Consider the following 21,388-nt stretch of genomic DNA (forward strand, 5'->3'; position numbering starts at 1 on the left):
CTTGCTGAGTATGTTGAGACGACTGATGCGAGGAATTGTTCTGTGTGCACGCAGATTACTTCATCAGTTGAGAAAGGAGTTACTTACCATAGTCTGCCACTAACTTATGGGATAAGTTGTATTCTGTTACTAACAAGATTCTACCACCAGGAGTACATTCGGTATTTCTACTCCAATTATGATGTCGTGTTTTTGTTTGTTTCTATAATTAGGTATTTGAGTAAAATAGCTAAGGATAATGACATAGGGGGTCATTCCAACCCTGGCGGTCATGGACCGCCAGGGCCGGGGACGGAGGAAGCACCGCCAACAGGCTGGCGGTGCTTCATGGGCAATTCTGACCGCGGCGGTAAAGCCGCGGTCAGAAAAGGGCAACCGACGGTTTCCCGCCGGTTTACCCCTGCCCAAAAGAATCCTCCATGGCGGCGCTGCTCGCAGCACCGCCATGGGGATTCCGACCCCCTTCCCGCCATCCTGGTCCTGGCGGTAAAAACCGCCAGGAACAGGATGGTGGGAACGGGTGTCGTGTGGCCCCTGGGGGCACCTGCACTGCCCATGCCACAGGCATGGGCAGTGCAGGGGCCACCTAACAGGGCCCCATAATGATTTTCAGTGTCTGCCTAGCATCATGGCGGTCCAATAGATTTCTATCTAGAAAGCAACTTTCGGCCAAACTTACGATGTTGTTATGTTTAATTTCTTGTAAGAGAGTCTCGGATGTTAGAGCTCTGGACTTAGCAGGGAGGGTGTTTTCTTCCAAAGGAGTGACTTTTTCCATTTCTCGAAGAACTAAATGTAATCTGAAATCGGTATCTTATCCCAGTTTTGTGACCAATCCCAAACTGTGTGTGGTGCAGTGTCTCAGAGCTTATGAGGTGAGTACAGAAGAGTTTCGTTCTGATATGGGGGGTTAATTACTCATTTCTTTGGTTAAACCTTATCCCCCTGTTTCATCAGCCACTCTGGCTAGATGGATGCGATGGTTATTGAATGAAGCAGGCATTGATATATCTAAATTTGGTGCTCACTCCTCCAGAGGTGCTATGGCATCGAAGTCTTTTGCTTTGGGTTCATCTTTAGAGGACATTCTAAGGGCGGCAGATTGGTCTTCCTCATCTATATTTAAAGCATTTTACAGTCACGTTTCACAAGACGTTATAACCTTCTGTTTCAGAACGTCAGGCGTATGTGCAAAGTCGCTTGTTTTGTAAGCGTGAATTTTTGCAGCTCTGTATTTAACGAGTTATGCCCGTTAAGGGTTCATGTGCTATGAATTCACCTGTGAAACATCAAACTTTGCATCATATTTCCTTTATTTTGGCTCACATAGGTCCGGCCATAAAAGGTCTCGAACATACATTCTTGTAAAAACAATATATACATTTGCAAAGATAATGTTCAAGGAAAAAATATTCTTTTACTCTTTAAAAAGTTAAAAAGTTAAAAAAACAAGTGCAGCTCAATGTATATATTGTTTACAGGAATGTATGTTTGATGCCTTTTACGGCCCTATGTGAGACGAATTAAAGGAAATATAATGATGACATCAAAAGTTTGTCTGAGTCCTTCAACCATAGGCCTCAGATAAGTCTCCAACTTCTGTGATGCCTGCTCACGCCCACCACTTTTTTGCTCCTGCACAACCAAATATCTCAAACCCGATAAACCTCCATATGGGGATCCAATGGGTGCACATCATCTTTTCACTCTAAAGTCTCACATTCTCTTTGCCATCAATATGCACCCGATAGTAATCCAGCACCCGATGACAATAATCCAGGAGGTGCCTGTAAATAAAAAAAAATATATATATACTGTATATGTGTGTGTGTGTGTGTATTTATATATATATATGTATATATCTTAGCTAGTGACAGTCGCCAGTAGGTTGTTATTAGGACATAGTTTCTATAGAAAAAGCGTTTTTTGTTTTGCTAATAACTTTGGAGCTGCTTGATGAATCTTCACGAACTTTTCCAAAACAACTTTCACGCTCACATAAGCTGCTGCCTTGAAAGTTTCAGGGTGATCCATCCAGGGGGTGGCCGAAAAAAAGGGGATTCCCAAAACGTGTTTTCCCAATTCATTTTTCCATTGGAATGTTGAACAGCAATAGCGCCAAAACTACTGGATGGAATTTGGCAGAAAGGTAGCTCTTGTTCCAGAAAGAGTTATTTTTGTTATTTGGTGCAAATCTGGTTCAGTAGTTTTTGAGAACTTAAAGGAAATCCACATTTGTATATATAGGGGCACAGCTCAGTTGAAAATCCGACGTGAAGTGTTGTGGGCTCCACGCGACAGAAGGAATCAATGTGATTGGCTGGTCGCAACCTGTGGAAAAAGTTACTGCCACTGTCTTATCTAATGGTGCATGGCCCGGGGGATGGAAATAGGGGCAGTAAATAATAAAGTGGGTCAGAGTAGAGGTACTTTGACCCCCTTAAGTTCACCAATGAATGTCTGAGGGACCCCTTATGAGTTTGAAATGGTTCAAAACTCTTTTTTTCCACAATTGTGGAGTCATGACTCCGTCGCTACCCCCTGTACAGCCCAACAAGTATAACATTGTGACAGAGTCATGAACCCTGGTGAAAATACAAAATACACATTCAGACACATGCACTCGCTGACAGACCCACAAAAAACATAAAAATTCACTGAAAAAACAAAGGTTACAGGGACGTTATAGTGAGGCTCAAAATTTAAATGGACAAAACCATAGAAATTCATGTGTTACTGTTATAGTTATCTGAAGAAACTATAACTTGTGCCCTAAGGTAACTATAACTCGCACCCTCGCCGAGCACTGCTAATTACTCCACAAATGACTGCACTCATGACATCTTTATAACATCCTTTTTAAAAAAAAAATATATTTTATTAATTTTGCAAGCAAGGTACATCTACCATATAGAACAAACATTATACTTCCCCCTTGCCCTCCCCCCAAATTCGCTCCCAGCAAACAACATGGCATTTCTCAAATATCGCAGTTTTCCAAATAGGAAAGTTAACCCTTCACAATTTATTGTACTTTTATGTAGTAGAGTCTTTGTCTGTGTCATACTCAAAGGTTGCTCGCGAGTTGTCTGATATCGTGTCACCTGGGTGTTTGAGGTGTATCCCAATGTTGTGCCGTTTCTCGAGTTCCTCTCCCCCGCGCTGCCTCTTGATGTAATATATTTCCCTCTGCCTCTGCCCATTTTATCCCTGTATTCTGCCACCTCTGAATGTGGGGGCCCCCAGCTTCCTTCCAATGAATCGTAATTTCTCTTTTTCTAATTCGGACAGTGCCACAGCATGTGTTCTAATTCTGCCTCCGGTTCTGGGAAGCGGGGGCAACCCCAACCTCCGATAGCATACATTTTTGCAATATTTTGGGGGGTAAGATAAGCTCTGTGGTAGACATAGAGGTTTATTAATTTAAAGCGAGTATTCCTAGTTGCTGAATATATGTGTGTAGTAATCCTGGCCCATCTCTGCTCGTCTATAGGTATCCCAACTCTGTCTGCCACTTCAACCTGAGTTTGTCCAAAGAGATGGATGTGTCTTTGTGTAAGGCCTTGTAAATTGCTGATATCGTACCCTTTTCTCCCCACTGTGAGCAAATAATGCAGCATTCTTCATGTATAGGTGGTTTGTGAAACCCCAACTTCCAGTACCTCTGTATAATCCTATCCTTTATAACACCCTTGATATTATCAAGTAACATTTGCAGTAACACTGATGACTAAAACTGTGCGTGGCGAGGCCTTTAGTCCTACTTTCTATACCTACACTTTGTGCAACTTAACTCAGATATTTGTCTTTTACTAGGGTGTCAGTTATGGCAATATGTAAATAATATGCCTATCCTTTTAAGAGCAGTATGGCTTGAATTCATTAGTGGGCTACTGATAGAGAGAAAATGTATTAATACATTAGTAGCACAGAAGTCAACACTAGACTATTTTATATAACTACATTTAAAAAGCTTGACAGAGAAAATTTAACATGAGATGTAAAATTGTTCGAATTGTGGTGGTGGTTGTTCCCTTCCTAATTTGGGCATTGCGTGCTACCATGTTAGACATTCTGCATTTGTATTTAGCAAAATGCTAACATGATTTAGTAATGAAAATAATATTTGATAGATATGGCAAACATGACAAGTATATTATGAATAATATATGAAAATTATTTAACTGTATTTATGTTCATTTAAATGATTTTATTAAGGTGGAGGCACCTCTCAGTCTTTTTTAACGTGATGCAATAACAATGAGTGCAAATAAACTTTTTTTGCTTTGGATATGTGATTTAAATTGAATTGTGTACAATTGCATAGATCATTATTAATAATGATTAATGTGTTTCACTTTTTGTTAGCTAGACTAAGCCTAAATATTTATCTTCGCAGCAGTGAAGAAGAGCTGAATCATGTCGATCACTTTGACCCAAATTCCCTAGGTTGCTTATGTGTTTAGAGAATGTTCTATTGTATTAAGACAGAGACTATGGTACTATTGTCCTTGAATGTAACAATATTTATTCCAGCTACCCGACTAAATGTGAATTATTAATTCACATGAGAACAGTTGGAATCATCCTGTGACCCCTGAGAAAAATATCACAATGTTTCAAATATTGTACAAGTTGTCATTTTCAATGGAACTTTATGAATTAATCGGGATGACTTTGCACGTTCTCTGAGAAAATCTGGAATAGTTGCAAACCTGAGAGGCGACTATAACCTCATACGATACTGATTCAGTTGCGTAAGATGGGTCCACTCTGTGAACCAATCAGTCCTTGTGGGACATTTCCAGTTAGGGAAAGACTTTTTACATTTTTAGAGTGATTCACTTTGGCCCCCTTGCTGGCTGGTTCCCTTCTCACCTCTCATGCTGGAGAGTTCTTCTCACACCTCTCAAGCTGTCAAGTCGTTGTCACTTTTAGAAATGGGGTCTCTGGTTGGCAGTCAGTTTGCACTCTGTCCAAGCAGGGACCTTAGCTCTATTCAGGGCAATGGAGATACACACTTATATAACACATGCTCACCCCCTTGGTAGCTTGGCACAAGCAGCCAGGCTTATCTCAAAGGCACTGTGTAAAGTATTTGTACCAACACACACAGTAATAGAATGAAGACACTACAAAATGGACACTACACTAGTTTAGAAAAATAGGCAATATTTATCTAAATTAAACAAGATCAAAAGCACAAAAATCCAACATACACAAGTAAAGCTATGAATTTTTTAAAATAATAGATTCTTACTCTATAGAAAACAATGGAAATGTTGTTGTTACACAAAGTACCTGGTTTGCGTCAAAGATAAAGCAGCATGGGTGAGCGTGCATCAGAAAAGTCAATGATGAGTCGATTCCTTACTTACAAGTGAGTCCGTATGTTGTTTCTTCTCCGGTTGGGTAGGTGATGCACCATTTTTCTCTTCCGCAAGAAAGTGATGCATCGATTTCCAGACAGGGCACCTCGGATCCGCTCAGGTTCATGTTGATTTTGACACCCAGTGACGATGCATGAGAAATCAGGCCGCACGGTGATGGAAAACCGCGCTGCGTGGGGTTTGGTTCATTTTCAGCAGCGGCAAGCAGGTATTGCTTCATTTCTTTCAGCCGCAAGGTGGGTGGCGTGTTATTTTTACGGCCTCATTGTTAGTGGTGCATCAAAATATTCCCTGCACGGTTCCCTGTGCATGGATTTCAGTCCTAGTTCTACCAGCTTCACCTTACAAGGTCCCAGGGATTGGGTAGGGCACCACTTGGCAGAACAGGAGTCTCAGCAGAGAGTCCAAGTGCTGGCAGGGGAAGTCTTTAATGGCCCTAAGACTTCAAAACAGGAGGCAAGCTCAGTCCAAGCCCTTGGAGATTCTTCACAAGCAGGAATATACCACAAAGTCCAGTCTTTGGCCTCTTTCAGGCAGGAGCAGCAACTGCAGGCCAACCCAGCAAAGCACAGTCACAGGCAAAGGTGCAATATTCCTCCTCTAGCTTTTCTCCTTGACAGAGGTTCCTTTTGATCCCAGAAGTCATCTGAAAACCTGGGGTTTTGGGTCCACTACTTATACACCGTTCTGCCTTTGAAGTGGGCAAACTTCAAAGGAAAGTCTCTGTTGTTCACAAGATCCTGCCTTGCACAGGCCAGGCTCTAAACTTGCACCAGGGGGTTGGTGACTGCATTGTGAGAGAGCAGGAACAGCCCATTAAGGTTTAAGTGACCACTCTTCCCTCCACTCTACCCCAGATGGTCTATTAGGATATGCAGACTAAGCTCCCTTTGTGTCACTGTCTAGAGGGGATTCACAAACATCCCAACTGTCAGTCTGACCCAGACAGGGAATACACAAGCAGACAGAGTCACAGAATAGTTTAGGCAAGAAAATGGCCACTTTCTAAAAGTGGCATTTTCAAACTGACAATTTAACCCCTTTGCTGCCAGGCCTTTTCCCCTCAGGTGGCGAGCCTGTTTTTTTGGCTATTTGGGGTAGTTCGCATTTAGGCCCTCATAACTTTTTCTCCAAATAAGCTACTCATGCCAAATCTGCGTCCTTTTTTTTCAACATTCTAGGGATTCTACAGGTACCCAGAGTTTTTGGGTTCTCCTGGAGGAGACCAAGAAATTAGCCAAAATACAGCGAAAATTTTGTTTGTTTTCAGAAAAATGGGAAACAAGGGCTGCAGAAGAAAACATGCGGGTTTTCTCTCAAAATGGCATCAAAAAAAGGTTTGTGGTGCTAAAATCACCATCCTCTCAGCTTTCAGGAACAGGCAGACTTGAATAAAAAAACCACCTTTTTCAGCACAATTTTGGCATCTTACTGGGACATACCCCATTTTTACTTTTTTTTGTGCTTTTAGCCTCCTTGCATTTAGGGATAGAAATGGGTGTAAAACCAATGCTGGATCCTGGACAGCTAAACATTTCTGAAAAGTAGATAATATTCTGAATTCAGCAAGGGGTCATTTGTGTAGATCCTTCAAGGTTTTCCTACAAAAAGTAACAGCTAAAATAAAAAATAAAAATTAAATTGAGGTGAAAAAAAGAGTAATTTCTGTCCACGTTTTCTTCTATAACTTTTTCCAGCTATGGCAGAATTTTGAAAGCAATATATCATTACATCTGCGTATACAGCAATTTATTTGGTAAAATATAAAGAGTGAAAAATAGGTATCAAGAAACCTTTGTATTTCCAAAATGGGCACAAGATGAGGTGTTGAGAAGCAGTGGTTATTTGCACATCTCTGAATTCTGGGGTCCCCATACTAGCATGTGTATTACAGGGCATTTCTCAAACAGGCTTCTTTTTTACACACTGTCTTATATTTGGAAGGAAAAATGTACTGAAAATCAAGGGGCAATAACACTTGTTCTACAATTCTGTGTTGCCGGAAGTCTCCCGATAAAAATGGAAGCTCACTTGTGTGGGTAGACTCAGGACCCGCGACAGGCAATGCCCCAAAACACAACATAAACACATCAAATTTTCCCTAAGTGGCGCTAAGTGGTTTCTGACCCCTTGGGGGCAGATGGGCCTAATAAAATAGGCATATATGCCCCCAAGGGGGGCAGAACTGCCCAATAGTGCTTTGTCCCACTTGGGGAGCGACCCTTGTCCTAGGGGCCACCACCCACACACAAAAGAACATACAAAAACAATCCCTGGCATTCATGTGGCTTGTGCCCCCCTTGGGGGCAGATCGGTCCAAAAATATTAGGCCTAAATGCCCCCAACGGGGACTGAAACGTCGATAAACAATATGCCCCCCAAGGGGAGCTACCCTTGCTCAAGGGGCCGCTCCCCTCAACATGAAACTGACTAAAATAAAATCCCTGGTGTCTAGTGGGCATTCCTGCTGCCTGATCGCAGTTCGATCGGGCACCAGGAATGCTGAAAGAGACATTGAGGGAAAGGAAAGGCCTTTCCTTTCCTCTGATGCCCCTTACACTAACAACCCCCTCCCCCCCAGCCGCAGGAGAAACATACTTCCTCGTCGTGATGGAAGCAAATGGCTTCCAGCGCGATGGTTGCCTCTAATGATGTCGTCATTAGATGGGGATGCGGGGTGGAAGTGGAAGCGATTCCCCTTCCATCCCTGTTTATGGAAGGGGGTGGGAGGCCCTCAGGCGGAGCATTTTCCCTGATAGCTGGGTGCAGGACGTAACGGTTATTTCCTCGGCACCTGAGCGGTGCTGCCGAGGACGTAACCATTACGTCCTGGGCACCAAAGGAGGTTAACCTATGAGAGTGATAGGCCTTGCAACAGTGAAAAACGAATTTGCAATATTTCACTGTTAGGACATGTAAAACACATCAGTACATACCCCACCTTTAACATACACTCCACCCTGCCCATGTGGCTACCTAGGGCCTACCTTTGCTGTGCCTTACATGTATAAAAACTGAAGGTTTGGGCATTGCAAGTAGGTACACTTTCCAGGTTGAATTGGCAGTTTAAAACTGCAAACACAGACACTGCAGTAGCAGGTCTGAGCCATGTTTACAGGGCTACTCATGTGGGTGGCACAATCGGTTCTGCAAGCCCACAAGTAGATTTTGATTTATAGGCCCTGGGCACATCTAGTGCACTGTACTAGGGACTTACCAGTAAATCAAATATGCCAATCACAGTGATCCAATTACATACACATTTTATACAGAAGCACTTGCACTTTAGCACTGGACAGCAGTGGTAAGGTGCCCAGAATAACAAAAACAGCAAAAACAGAGTCCAGCACACATCATCAATCTGGGAAACAAAGGCAAAACGTTAGGGGAGACCACGTTAAGGATGCCAAGTCTAACAGCTGCATGCCTGGTAAGAGGCCAGGCCAAGTTCCTGGCTCTGGTTCTCTGAATCTGTTTTGTTTACTTTACTGAAGCTGGAACCTTTACATAAATTTGAAACCCCTTTTTGGAAACTAAAGAAAGGACTATTAAATTCTAGCTATTGTTGTAAGGTACTAACCAGGGCCCTAGTAATTAGTTTAAAAATTGGCAAAAATTTTAGACAATTGAAAAAATGCAATTCAGCTACAGACAATTTGGAGAGCTATTCATATGCTCACAAACTGACAAAGTGGTATCAGCAAATGAAGAGTCTTTATCCCACCGGTGAGACAACAAATGTATGAGCCTGGCTCTCTATGTAGTGTGCAAAGCTGGGCCTACTGTGCAGAGAGTCCAGGCAATCAAACATTGGTTTTTAGAGGTCAAAACCAGACCACTTAATGCTCTATTTTTTATGATAGCTTGGTTGAGCAGTTAGGCTAATCTTGGTGAAGTGCAAAGCACTTGTTGTAATCACACTATCAATAAATGAAGGCACATGCTCAAAGGAATAACTTGAGACCAATTTACAAACATACTTCAGATTTTTATAACATTTTTAAGACCCAGATCATCAAAATCAGGTAAATACTTTTTAAGTATGAATTTTCAAAGTTTAGAAAATATCTCAGTTCTATGTGTAATGACGCACCATAGTAATCAATGGAGAAATACTTTAAAAATGCACATAAAATCAGGCAATGTGTTTACCAATGTCTCCTCTCGGTTGTAGGTTGCGGTCATCAGTGGGCCCTGTGGATCAGCTGGAGGAGATCATGTGGCTCCCAGGTTCAGCGGGAGCAGCTGCAAAATGTCTTTGGAGCTGGTGCAAGGCCACTGCAAGGGACCACTTAGAAAAGCACTGCACGGGTGGAATCCAAGGTGAGTTTGATGGGTCCCCCTGGAGTGTTAAGGTTGCAAGGGGTGGGAGATCCTTAGAACAGAGCTGGATCTTCAGTACAGGGAACAGGGCAGCCAGGTGTAGAGCAAATTGGTGAGCCAAGAGCTGTGGGCAAAGGTGCCCTTGGAAGCAGGAGGTAGGTCAATTTGAGGGTTGGTTGCAGGTCAGCAGAGTCACTCTGGTGGGAGGTCCTGGTGTGTTCTGAAGTCTCTTGACTGGGGCTTTTTCCTGGTCATTTTGCAGTCCCGAGTGGACTGTCTTTCTGGGTGTCCAATGTTGTGGGTCTAATAACCATGGCTATTGCGCAGTTCATCCACTGGAGGTTGCAGTGCTACCAAACTTGGCACACTTGCAAAGCTTTTCCTCCAAATATTCCGGGTGAAATTTGGTCTGGCTGCAGTATCCAGTTCCTTGGTCAGCAGCCAGCCAGTGAACCGGACTTCACTGGCTTTTGGGTCTCTGATGCAAAAGAGTGATCCCTTCATGCTGAAGGTAGATCTTTGGCAATTTTTATAGAAGAGTAGAGGTCCTCTGGGGGTTTTTAGAGTCCGTCTGATGTCCGAGAAATCCCTCAGTGGCATTTGTGAAGCCCTGGGTGCAGCAGGAAGGATTTCGTCCCTTTTCCTTCCTGCAGCAGGACTTCCATTCTCAAAGTCTTGGGTCTTCTTTGTTGCTGATCTTCTTGTGTCCTTAGAATCTGAATCTTGGGTCTAAGGTGCCCACTAAATAATGTATCTAGTGGGCATTCAGGGAAGTACCTAGTAGTGACCACTGGGTCATCTACCTTAGAGTGGCTACACCCACTTTGTGGCCACTTCCTGTGGACAGAGATTGCTTCCCTATTCCTGATAGCCTATTTTCCTTCCATGCAAGATGGAGAAAAATGAAATGGAGGGTCACCTCGCATGCACACCTTAGGGGTGGAGCAAGCTGGTGGTGGCCACTCCTCCTGTCCTTGGTGTGTTTTCCCACCATTGCTTCTGCCAAAAATGGGGGTTAGCAATGGGGGGGCATCTACTGCTAGCAGCAGGCCTGGGGGTTGAGTTTCAAAGGTGGCATGTCATTTGACGCTCGCTAGCATGGCAGTGCACATTCCTGAGTAGGGAGGTGTGACACCTCCACCCAGGAAGGGTTTTGTTCTGGGACCTAGAGAGCATGAGCTTTCAGCTCAAGGTTGGAGAATCTTATCTGGTGGTGGAAGGCTGGTTGTGACCAGCCAGCAACCATGCCACTGTTTGTTAGCTTTGGAGGGGTCACCTCTAAGGTGGCCCCTGGGTACATTGTGCAATAAATCCAATACTGGTACCAGATTGGATTTATCATTCTGGGTTGTGTAATACCAAACAACCCGGGGTTCAGAGTAGCCATCATGTAGCTGTGAAACTTGCACTGACCAGTGTTCAGTACTTGCATTTAAAAGACTGCTCTGTTCACTTACTATGTCCCAGGTTTGGCAAGGACACAGTAGGGGCATATTGCTCATGCATCTATACCCAAACATACAGTATGGTGTACCCTGCCTTAGAGCTGGAAGGCCTGCCAGAGGGGTGACCTACATATATTGCATGGAGTATATAGTGGACAGGGCACACAGGCTGTGGGCCATGTCATGTTTGTTTTTTATGATTGCACATGGCAGTGCTGGGTGCATCTGGATGCATGGCCCATGAGGGTGGCATAATATGTGCTGCTGCCCACAGGGGCCTCCTCTTAGTACTCCATACCCTGGATACCTAAGTACCATTTACTAGGCACATATAGTGGCAGCTAAAGGTTTTACCAATTGATTAAATACCTTTGCAATTTTAGGGAAAGAACACTGGCACTGGGGACCTGATTAGCAGGGTCCCAGTGCACTTCAGTCCAAGTTGAATCCAGAAACCAGGCAAAAAGTGTCTGTGGGGGTACTGCAACAGGGTTCCAGTTTCCCAACGCAAGGGCCATGATGATGCAAATTAAAGCTGCTCAAGGAAATTCACAGGGCATGGTGAACTCTGATGGAATGCAGGGAGTGCAAAAGCAGGGTAATAGTTTAGAGATAGATGTCGTGGAGCTTGAGTAGATAAGAATGTCAATGTGGCTGATTTTCCGTCCATGAAGAAAGTGCTTCCATGCCATGTGTATGGCAATGTTGGACATTGGAGACCAGAGTGTCCATACAGGAATGCAAATAATTTAGTAGAAGGTTCGTGGTGTTGCACAGATAGTTGACAATAGTCAGTTTCAAAATCAACAAGTTCAAAGACCCCTAGTTCAAAACATGAATGTTTCTACTGAAGCAGTACAGATGCACACTCCCCAACAGAAATACAAATAGCCCAACAGCAAATGCAGATCCCACAAGCTCCAATGAGACAGCAACATGCAATGGTTCCTCAGCAAAACGTGAACCAGAGGGCAAATTAAAGTGTTAATCAGTTAACCACACAATACTCACTTACCAATTTCAGTGATGATGAAATGAGTGTAGGATGTCAGAGTGAGAGCTCAGAGGAGGAAGAATGTGTGCTGGTTGCCTCCGTAGAAGTAGATCAGTGTGGTCCCTAGGTAAATGCTAGTGTTATGGGTCATGATGTCTCATTTATGGTCGACACTGGAGCAACCCGTTCCACTGTCAGATCTGCAGAAGTCCCTAATGTGCACCTTTCTGGAAGGAATGTTCAGGTAATAGGAGTAGCACACTAGCATCTAATAAATCCAATAACAGAGCACATCCCGGTCAAGATAGGATCCTTTGAGGACTTACATGAATTCGTAGTCTGTGATTCAAGTCCGGTGAGTCTGTTAGGATGGGATTTGCTGTGCAAATTAAAATGTTTCATCACTTATACTCATGAAAGTATAGCAATTAAGACAAATAGTGATGACAAAACCTCCAGCCAAGTTTATGAGATGTAGTCCCTCATTTCTTTATTTCCTACAATGACAGACAGATATCTGCCTGATGATTTACAAGACGCAGTAATGTTGAGTGTTTGGGATCTCTCCGGAAAGGATATTGGACTTACACGAGGTGTTGAGCCAGTCAAAGTACCCATAAAGCCAAATGCAGTCTTTCTAAAAAGAAAAAACAGTATTACATGACCCCAGCAGTAATTTAAGGGATTACACCAATAATTGTTACTTTATTGAGCAGGGAGTTCTAAAAGAAGTGATGTTGAGCCCCTGTAATTCCACTATTGTGGGACTGGGGAAACCTAATGGAAAATACTGCATAATCCAGGATTTGAGAAAGGTGAATTAAATTGTGATATCATGTTGTCCTGTGGTGCCAAATCCCGCAGTAACTTTGATTCAAATTCCCTGTGAAGCAGAATGGTTCTCTGTCATTGACCTGTCCCAAGCATTTTTCTTAGCCCCCTTGCATGAAGATACCTAATTCCTCTTTTCAATTAAATTTGGCAGTCATGCATATTTGTGGTGCCGCAACCCACAGGGGTTCACAGAGTCACCACCCATTTTTAATCAGATTGTGAAAAAGAATTTAGAGTCCTTAAGAATGCTGTTTCAGCCCGCTTTGGTCCAATACATTGATCAATTGAGGGTTGCATCTAATACACGTGAAGCTTGCACACAAGATACAATATACACAAGAAAGTACGGGGTTCTCTAAAAGAGGACGTCGCGGATATCAGCGTAGCCCTGGGTTGTATGTATTCCTATTTGGAAGGGTAATGTCAGTGAAATGTCAGTTGGAAACTGCCGAGTACCTATACGGAGAGGAACAACGGGGGGGAAAGGGATTTCCTTTTACGGACTAGGTGGTCTCACACACTATATAGTGTCATGCTTCATCATTTGACCACCTAGACCCACCCAGGTAGGACAGTGCCACCTGGGCGGACTCAACCTCACTGTTAAAGGAACAGGAGGGAGTGTGTAAATAAACTTGTTTCTGGAAAGATCGGGATCCAGCTAATCTACTGGAAAAACTAAAAACACCTAAGCAGACACCTGTGAAGAGCAACAAATTTAATAGTGGTGTCTGACTGGTGTAGTTAAAAACGGGGTTGGGACACCTCTGTGAGGATAAGGACTCACAGGGTCACCTAACTAATAGCCAACATGTTTCTGACCTCAGAAGTGAGCCAATGAAGGTCTCGGGGCATTCGTCAGGGCCTAGGATCCCTACGTCTCACGTTGGAGGAAAATACTCTATGTGAAAATCAAAGAGTGAAAAAAATGAAAAATGAAAGATCTACCTTACCCAAGGAATTACCTTGAGGCGGCCTATGGGGGATAAACAAATAATTAGCACACTGGTGGCACACAGCACTGCAAAACCAACCAACTACACACGTGTCAAGGGGATGCATTCATGCACGAAACACATATGTTCAAAAAGGTAAAATACATGCGTGGAGTGACCGAGTGGGTATATCTACACAAGTGGACAGTCCTATCACTGCAGGGAATTATAGTTCTTACCCTTTACATAGAGGCTGCTAGCCTCTGGTATCCAGGAGGGGGAGTGTCCCCTTATAGTCACACACTAAGGGAAGGAGATGAACATAAAGACAAAGTGAGGAAAGGAACAGAAGTAGTCAGAATAGATACAGGGGGAGCATTAGCGGGGAGCAAGTTCCCATTAGGAACCCACTATTGCTGGTAGAAAAATTACTGGTTAAGAGAAACCGAAGTGGCTATAGATAATAGACATAAAAAGTAAGATTAAAAGCAATAAGGGCTTATCTGTGCTGCCTGTGATCCGGTATGCCACTCACTACATCAAAGGGGACGCTCGCCGTGCGCCTATTTCGTCCTCTCCTTGGACCGCTTGAGACAAGTGGCTGAGGGAGAACGTCTATTTATGGCTGTAAAATATTCCAGGTGCGCCCTGTTTGCGCGTTAATTAGAGTTCAATTGAGGTTATTCACCGCCGCGGGCCTCGTTGCATTGCTAGCCTCGATATGATTGCCGTAATGGCGGGCGCACTGGCAAAGCCGGGGCGCCGGCATGAATGTGATCGAGTGCAAGGGCGGGCCTCTTTACGTTGCTGGCCTCGATGTGCTTACCGCACTCGCGGGCGCCCCAGCTGAGCCGGGGCGCCGGCATGAATGCGGGCGAGTGCAAGGGTGGAGCCCGAGCCGGAAGATTCCGGCCCGAGCACCACCAGCGGAAGCCTCGCGTTTCCAGTGGCCGCTGGGAAATGTAGTTCCCAGCGGTCCCGTGGCCCTATGGGCCAAAAAAGAAAGAAAGGACGAAGGAAAGAAAGGTGGGGGGGGGGGGAAAAGGGGGACAAAAGAAAGGGGGGGGGAAGAGGGAAAAAACGAACGGGGGTGGGGGGGTGGGTGTGGTTAAAGAAATGCATCCAGGGGGGGAGACAAGACGGGAAGGAAAGGAAAAGGGAGGGAGGGAGGGGGTGACAACCAGGGGGGGGGGCAGAAGAAAAAGGGGGGGGGGGGAATAAAAAAAACCTGTTCTTTTACCCCCTACTTTGTCTCTATCCCCCTCACTCCCGTCATCTTGCCATTTCTGCCTCCCCTTCCTTGTACTACATATCAATTTCTTTCCCTCTCCTTCGTTTCCCCCTCCCGATTTGCCCTTTTCGTCTCCTGTTCTCTTCCCCAAAACCCTCCCCTCTCTCTTTTTCTTTTCTCGTCTTTTTTATTCCCCCCCCCCCCTTTTTTCTTCTGCCCCCCCCCCCATGGTTGTCACCCCCCTCCCTCCCTCCCTTTTCCTTTCCTTCCCGTCTTGTCTCCCCCCCCCCTGGTTGCATTTCTTTAACCACACCCACCCGCCCCCACCCCCCCCCTGTTTGTTTTTTTCCCTCTTCCCCCCCCTTTCTTTTGTCCCCCTTCTCCCCCCCCCACCTTTCTTTCCTTCGTCCTTTCTTTCTTTTTTGGCCCATAGGGCCACGGGACCGCTGGGAACTACATTTCCCAGCGGCCACTGGAAACGCGAGGCTTCCGCTGGTGGCGCTCGGGCCGGAATCTTCCGGCTCGGGCTCCACCCTTGCACTCGCCCGCATTCATGCCGGCGCCCCGGCTCAGCTGGGGCGCCCGCGAGTGCGGTAAGCACATCGAGGCCAGCAACGTAAAGAGGCCCGCCCTTGCACTCGATCACATTCATGCCGGCGCCCCGGCTTTGCCGGTGAGCCCGCCATTACGGCAATCATATTGAGGCTAGCAACGCAACGAGGCCCGCGGCGGTGATTAACCTCAATTGAACTCTAATTAACGCGCAAACAGGGCGCACCTGGAATATCTTACAGCCATAAATAGACCGTTCTCCCTCAGCCACTTGTCTCAAGCGGTCCAAGGAGAGGACGAAATAGGCGCACGGCGAGCGTCCCCTTTGATGTAGTGAGTGGCATACCGGATCACAGGCAGCACAGATAAGCCCTTATTGCTTTTAATCTTACTTTTTATGTCTATTATCTATAGCCACTTCGGTTTCTCTTAACCAGTAACTTTTCTACCAGCAATAGTGGGTTCCTAATGGGAACTTGCTCCCCCCTAATGCTCCCCCTGTATCTATTCTGACTACTTCTGTTCCTTTCCTCACTTTGTCTTTATGTTCATCTCCTTCCCTTAGTGTGTGACTATAAGGGGACACTCCCCCTCCTGGATACCAGAGGCTAGCAGCCTCTATGAAAAGGGTAAGAACTATAATTCCCTGCAGTGATAGGACTGTCCACTTGTGTAGATATACCCACTCGGTCACTCCACGCATGTATTTTACCTTTTTGAACATATGTGTTTCGTGCATGAATGCATCCCCTTGACACGTGTGTAGTTGGTTGGTTTTACAGTGCTGTGTGCCACCAGTGTGCTAATTATTTGTTTATCCCCCATAGGCCGCCTCAAGGTAATTCCTTGGGTAAGGTAGATCTTTCATTTTTCATTTTTTTCACTCTTTGATTTTCACATAGAGTATTTTCCTCCAACGTGAGACGTAGGGATCCTAGGCCCTGACGAATGCCCCGAGACCTTCATTGGCTCACTTCTGAGGGCAGAAACATGTTGGATATTAGTTAGGTGACCCTGTGAGTCCTTGTCCTCACAGAGGTGTCCCAACCCCCTTTTTAACTACACCAGTCAGACACCACTATTAAATTTGTTGCTCTTCACAGGTGTCTGCTTAGGTGTTTTTAGTTTTTCCAGTAGATTAGCTGGATCCCGATCTTTCCAGAAACAAGTTTATTTACGCACTCCCTCCTGTTCCTTTAACAGTGAGGTTGAGTCCGCCCAGGTGGCACTGTCCTACCTGGGTGGGTCTAGGTGGTCAAATGATGAAGCATGACACTATATAGTGTGTGAGACCACCTAGTCCGTAAAAGGAAATCCCTTTCCCCCCCGTTGTTCCTCTCCGTATAGGTACTCGGCAGTTTCCAACTGACATTTCACTGACATTACCCTTCCAAATAGGAATACATACAACCCAGGGCTACGCTGATATCCGCGACGTCCTCCTTTAGAGAACCCCGTACTTTCTTGTGTATTTTGAATTATAGGGAGCTAAGTACGGAGTGTTCCTCCATATTTTTCCCCCCCTCCTCCCTCTTCCTCTCTCCATGTGTAATGATGATCACAAGATACAATAGCCTTGTTGAACCATTTAAATGAAAACAGGCATAAAGTTTCCCCTACCAAATTACAGTATTGTCAGAAAGAGGTGAAATATGTGGGTCACCAAATAGAAAAGGTGCAAAGAAGGTGTCAGAGGAAAGAATTGAGACCATCATGCAGATGAATCCCCAATCATACAGAGAGATGTCAGAATGTTTTTAGACATGATTGGCTACTGCCGCCAGTGGATGCCAAATTTTTCAGTAATTTCCAAACCGATGCAGAACTTAGCACACAAAGATATTACTGACCCATTCCCGTTTGATGAAACATGCATGAAAGCTTTCACTGAGTTGAGAGAGAGTTTGTGTAGAGCCCCAGCTCTGGGAATGCCGGATTATACAAAATATTTTTAATTGTTTCGTCATGAACATGATGGTTGTGTGCATTATGTTTTGTCACAGTTGAATGGAGGAACAAACAGACCAGTGGCATATCTTTCCGCCACATTGGACTTGTAACTATAGCTTTGCCTGGCTGTTTAAGGACAGTCGTGGCCACTGGTGTCAGCATCAGTCAATGCTAAGGCATTGTTATGGGGCATCCTTTGACTGCCTACATCCCTCACTCTGTGGAGGTCCTTTTGACACAAACCAAGACCCAATATTTGACCAATGCCATCTTACTCATTATGAGTTGATTATCTTTGGTTTCCCAAATGAGAACGTCAAGCGTTGTTCTTTCCTTAACTTTGCCACACTGTTACCTGGTAATGATGATAATTCAAATCATGTAAATGAAGTGGAGCATGACGGCTTTGATGTCACTCAACTATGCACCAAACCCAGGCCTGATATTCAGGATACCCCTTTAGAAGAAAATTACCAAGTTATGTTTGTTGATGGCTCCTGTCTGAGAGACAGTGAAGGAATCCTGAGCAGTTTGCCCTACCTCAAGAGTGGTTGAAGCGTCCTGGCTTCTAGAAGTCATTTCTGCCCAAGCAGGTAGCTGAATTGGTTGCTCTTACAAGAGCGTGTTGTGTTCCTGAACAGCTTAAAATGACAATCTTTGCAGGTAGCCAACATGGGTTTGGTGTTGCTAATGATTCTGGGCAGTTGTGGTTCCACAGAGGATTTATGACCTCATCAGGATCACCCATCCGAAATGATGAACGAATACACAGTTTATTAAATGCATTACAATTACCTGAGAAAATTGCAGCACACCAGAAATCACATGATTATATCTCATTTGGCAATGCCTGTACTGACCAAATTTCCAGATACTGTGCAATCCATTGCACCACTTTCAATGAAGAGTAGAGTGGTAGAAGTGGCACCAGTGAGACAAGTCAAAGATTCTTGATATCGGTAGTTGATACCTGGGAAGAGGTTAGGAGATTGCAGGAAGAGGCAATGGAGGAAGAACATAGAAGTTGGAGTAGAGCAAGTTGTGTACAGAGAGAGGAGGGTGATTTCTGGATATCAAATGAAGGGAAAGTGGTGCTGCTGAATGTTTTGTTGACACCTATGGCTAGATAATACCATGGCCAAGTTCATCTCGGCATAGATGCAATGATTTGCACATTCACACAAACTTGGTACAATCCTAGATTCAGGTTAATTGCAGAAGCAGTGTGTCACAGATGTGTAATATGTCAGCAGATGAACGTGGGAAAACACACTGTGGTTGATTTGAGCCACATGGGTAGATCGGGTCATCCATTCAACAGAATGCCACTTGATATAATTGAAATGCCTACCTGTAATGGATTAAAGTACGTGTTGGTGATCGTGTATGTGTGTTTTCACTTTGGATAGAAGCTAACCCAACATGCAGGAATGACAGTCTTACTGTAGCAAAGCAGCTGCTCAGAGAGCTGATCCCGAGGTTTGCCTTCCCGACTTCTTTGGAATCAGATAGAGGATCTCACTTTAACAATGAGATCATAAAATTGTTAAGTGCGGCAGTGAACAGTGAGCAAAAATTGCCCTGCAGCTACAGGCCAGAAGCATCTGGGTTAGTACAACAAATGAATGGAACCATTGGCAAAGGTTTGTGCCTCTACAATGTTGAAATGATCTAATGCATTGTCACAGGAAGACAGAACTGTCGCCTCATGAAATCCATATGGGACATGCAATGAGGTTTGCAACAGTACCTACAAATGCATGCGTGAGCCTAACAGATGACTTAGTGCTTGATTATTGCAGAGGGCTGGCTGATGTAGTTCGGTCTTTGTCTCATCAGGTTGAAGCAGCCATAGTTCAATCAGCCCAGGAGCAGTGTCACAGCTCGAGGACTCAGGACTGGGGGCTTGTGAAAAAAAATTGTGAAAGATTTGCCTAGAACCAAGGTGGAGAGGACTCAATCAGATCATCTTGGTAACTACAACAACTGTGAAATGTGCTGGACTTCCGAACTGGATTCAGGCAAGCCACACGTGCAAAGTTCAAGTCATCTTGAATACACAGAGCCTGTTCCTCTGGGGGAGGATACAGTGAGTGAAGGGGTCCAGGTCAGCAAAACTGTGGGGACTGGACAAGTGGCTGAAGGAGAGCTTGTGGAAGTTGGTGAAACTCTAAAGGCACTTAAATGTGCAGGAGAGTAAAGTCAAAGCTGGCCGACTCCTGCCCTCACAGCAAACATTGAGAATCCAGTTGTGCCTCAAAAGAGAACTATTAGAGATCAATGGCTCACATCCACATCTGACCCAGTTGCTGACGTGCTCCGAACTATATCAGAAGCAGCTGAAGAATAAGATCAAAGTGGCGGCAAAATTAGTGCTGCAAGGAGAACAAAAAGTAAAAGAGTGCCAAGCTGCAAGTACTCATCACTTGAATAGACTTACATTTCTGCTAATCAATGGGAGAACACATTTATGGCCTTTTTTTTACCTTGAGAATTCAGCTACAAATTTTGGAAGATGAAATGGCATTTTAACAAAGTTTTGAAGTAACCTTGCCAATTGACCAGCAGAGACATTAAACACTGAGGCCCATATTTATACTTTTTTTGCGCCACATTTGTGTCATTTTTTGAGGCAAAAGCGGCGCAAACTTACAAAATACAATTGGATTTTGTAAGTTTGCCCTGCTTTTGCCTCAACAAGCGGCAGAAATGCAGCACTAAAAAAGTATAAATATGGGCCTGAAAGTGATAATCAGTGACCACCAGACTGTGAGTTATCAAAGACAAACCCATTTGAACTTTCAGTTGAAACGTTATGAACTTTCTAGAAGATAAAGAACTGTTGTAAATAAGTGCAGAAATACTTTTAAAAAGCTGCTTTAAAGTTTTTTGATCTTGCCTGGTTTTGCTTTTGAACTCGATTTTTCCTTTCTTTTTTTCTCTCTGATTCAGCAGGAGTCATGAACCCTGAACAGGGAAAATGTAGCACGTGCAAATACGTGTGCATTGGTTTAGCCATATTATGTGTGATTGTGAGAATTTTATTGATTGCAGGATTGAGTGTTTCAGTGAAAGAAAATGTGCAAAGCACACTAACTCCAGTGTAGGGAATAAAGCCACATAAGCTAGATAAGTGTTATGAGGATGAGAGATTGCTTCATTTAGATGACTCAAAGGGAGACTTGTCCTGCAATGTTTTTTATAGTTTGATGTATGAGTATGTTGATACAATGAATGTGCATGATTGTTCTGTGTGTACCCAGATGATTCTTTCATCAGTGAAAGAAGGGATTACATATCACTGCTTGCCTTTTACTTATGGTATTATTTGCATCTTATTATTAACCTGCCTATTTAATCAGGAATACATACAATACTTTTACTCAAATTTTGACCTTGGTTTCTTTTTTGTGCCCATTAACCAGCATTTGAGCAGCATTGCAAAAGCAAAGAACATTTGCATTGCAGGAGGGTTCTTTGAACCTATACTAGCTTTTGGTGCAGCATATGCAAACTAAAACAACTTGACATGCATTGTCATGGCAGTAGAGAAGGAGTTCATTAATCAAGGTGATGACAGGAGAAAAACAATCAAAACAAGAATAGAAAAAGGAACTGTTTTACAGGATCACAAAAAGGATTTTACACACAACATACCTGACACACAGGGACGCTTGGCTTTAGATTGGCAGCATGTAGGGAACCTTTGTATATGTAGGCCATAGTCAAAGACT

The sequence above is a fragment of the Pleurodeles waltl genome, chromosome 1_1, assembly GCF_031143425.1.
Source record: "Pleurodeles waltl isolate 20211129_DDA chromosome 1_1, aPleWal1.hap1.20221129, whole genome shotgun sequence".
Classification (NCBI taxonomy): Eukaryota; Metazoa; Chordata; class Amphibia; order Caudata; family Salamandridae; genus Pleurodeles; species Pleurodeles waltl.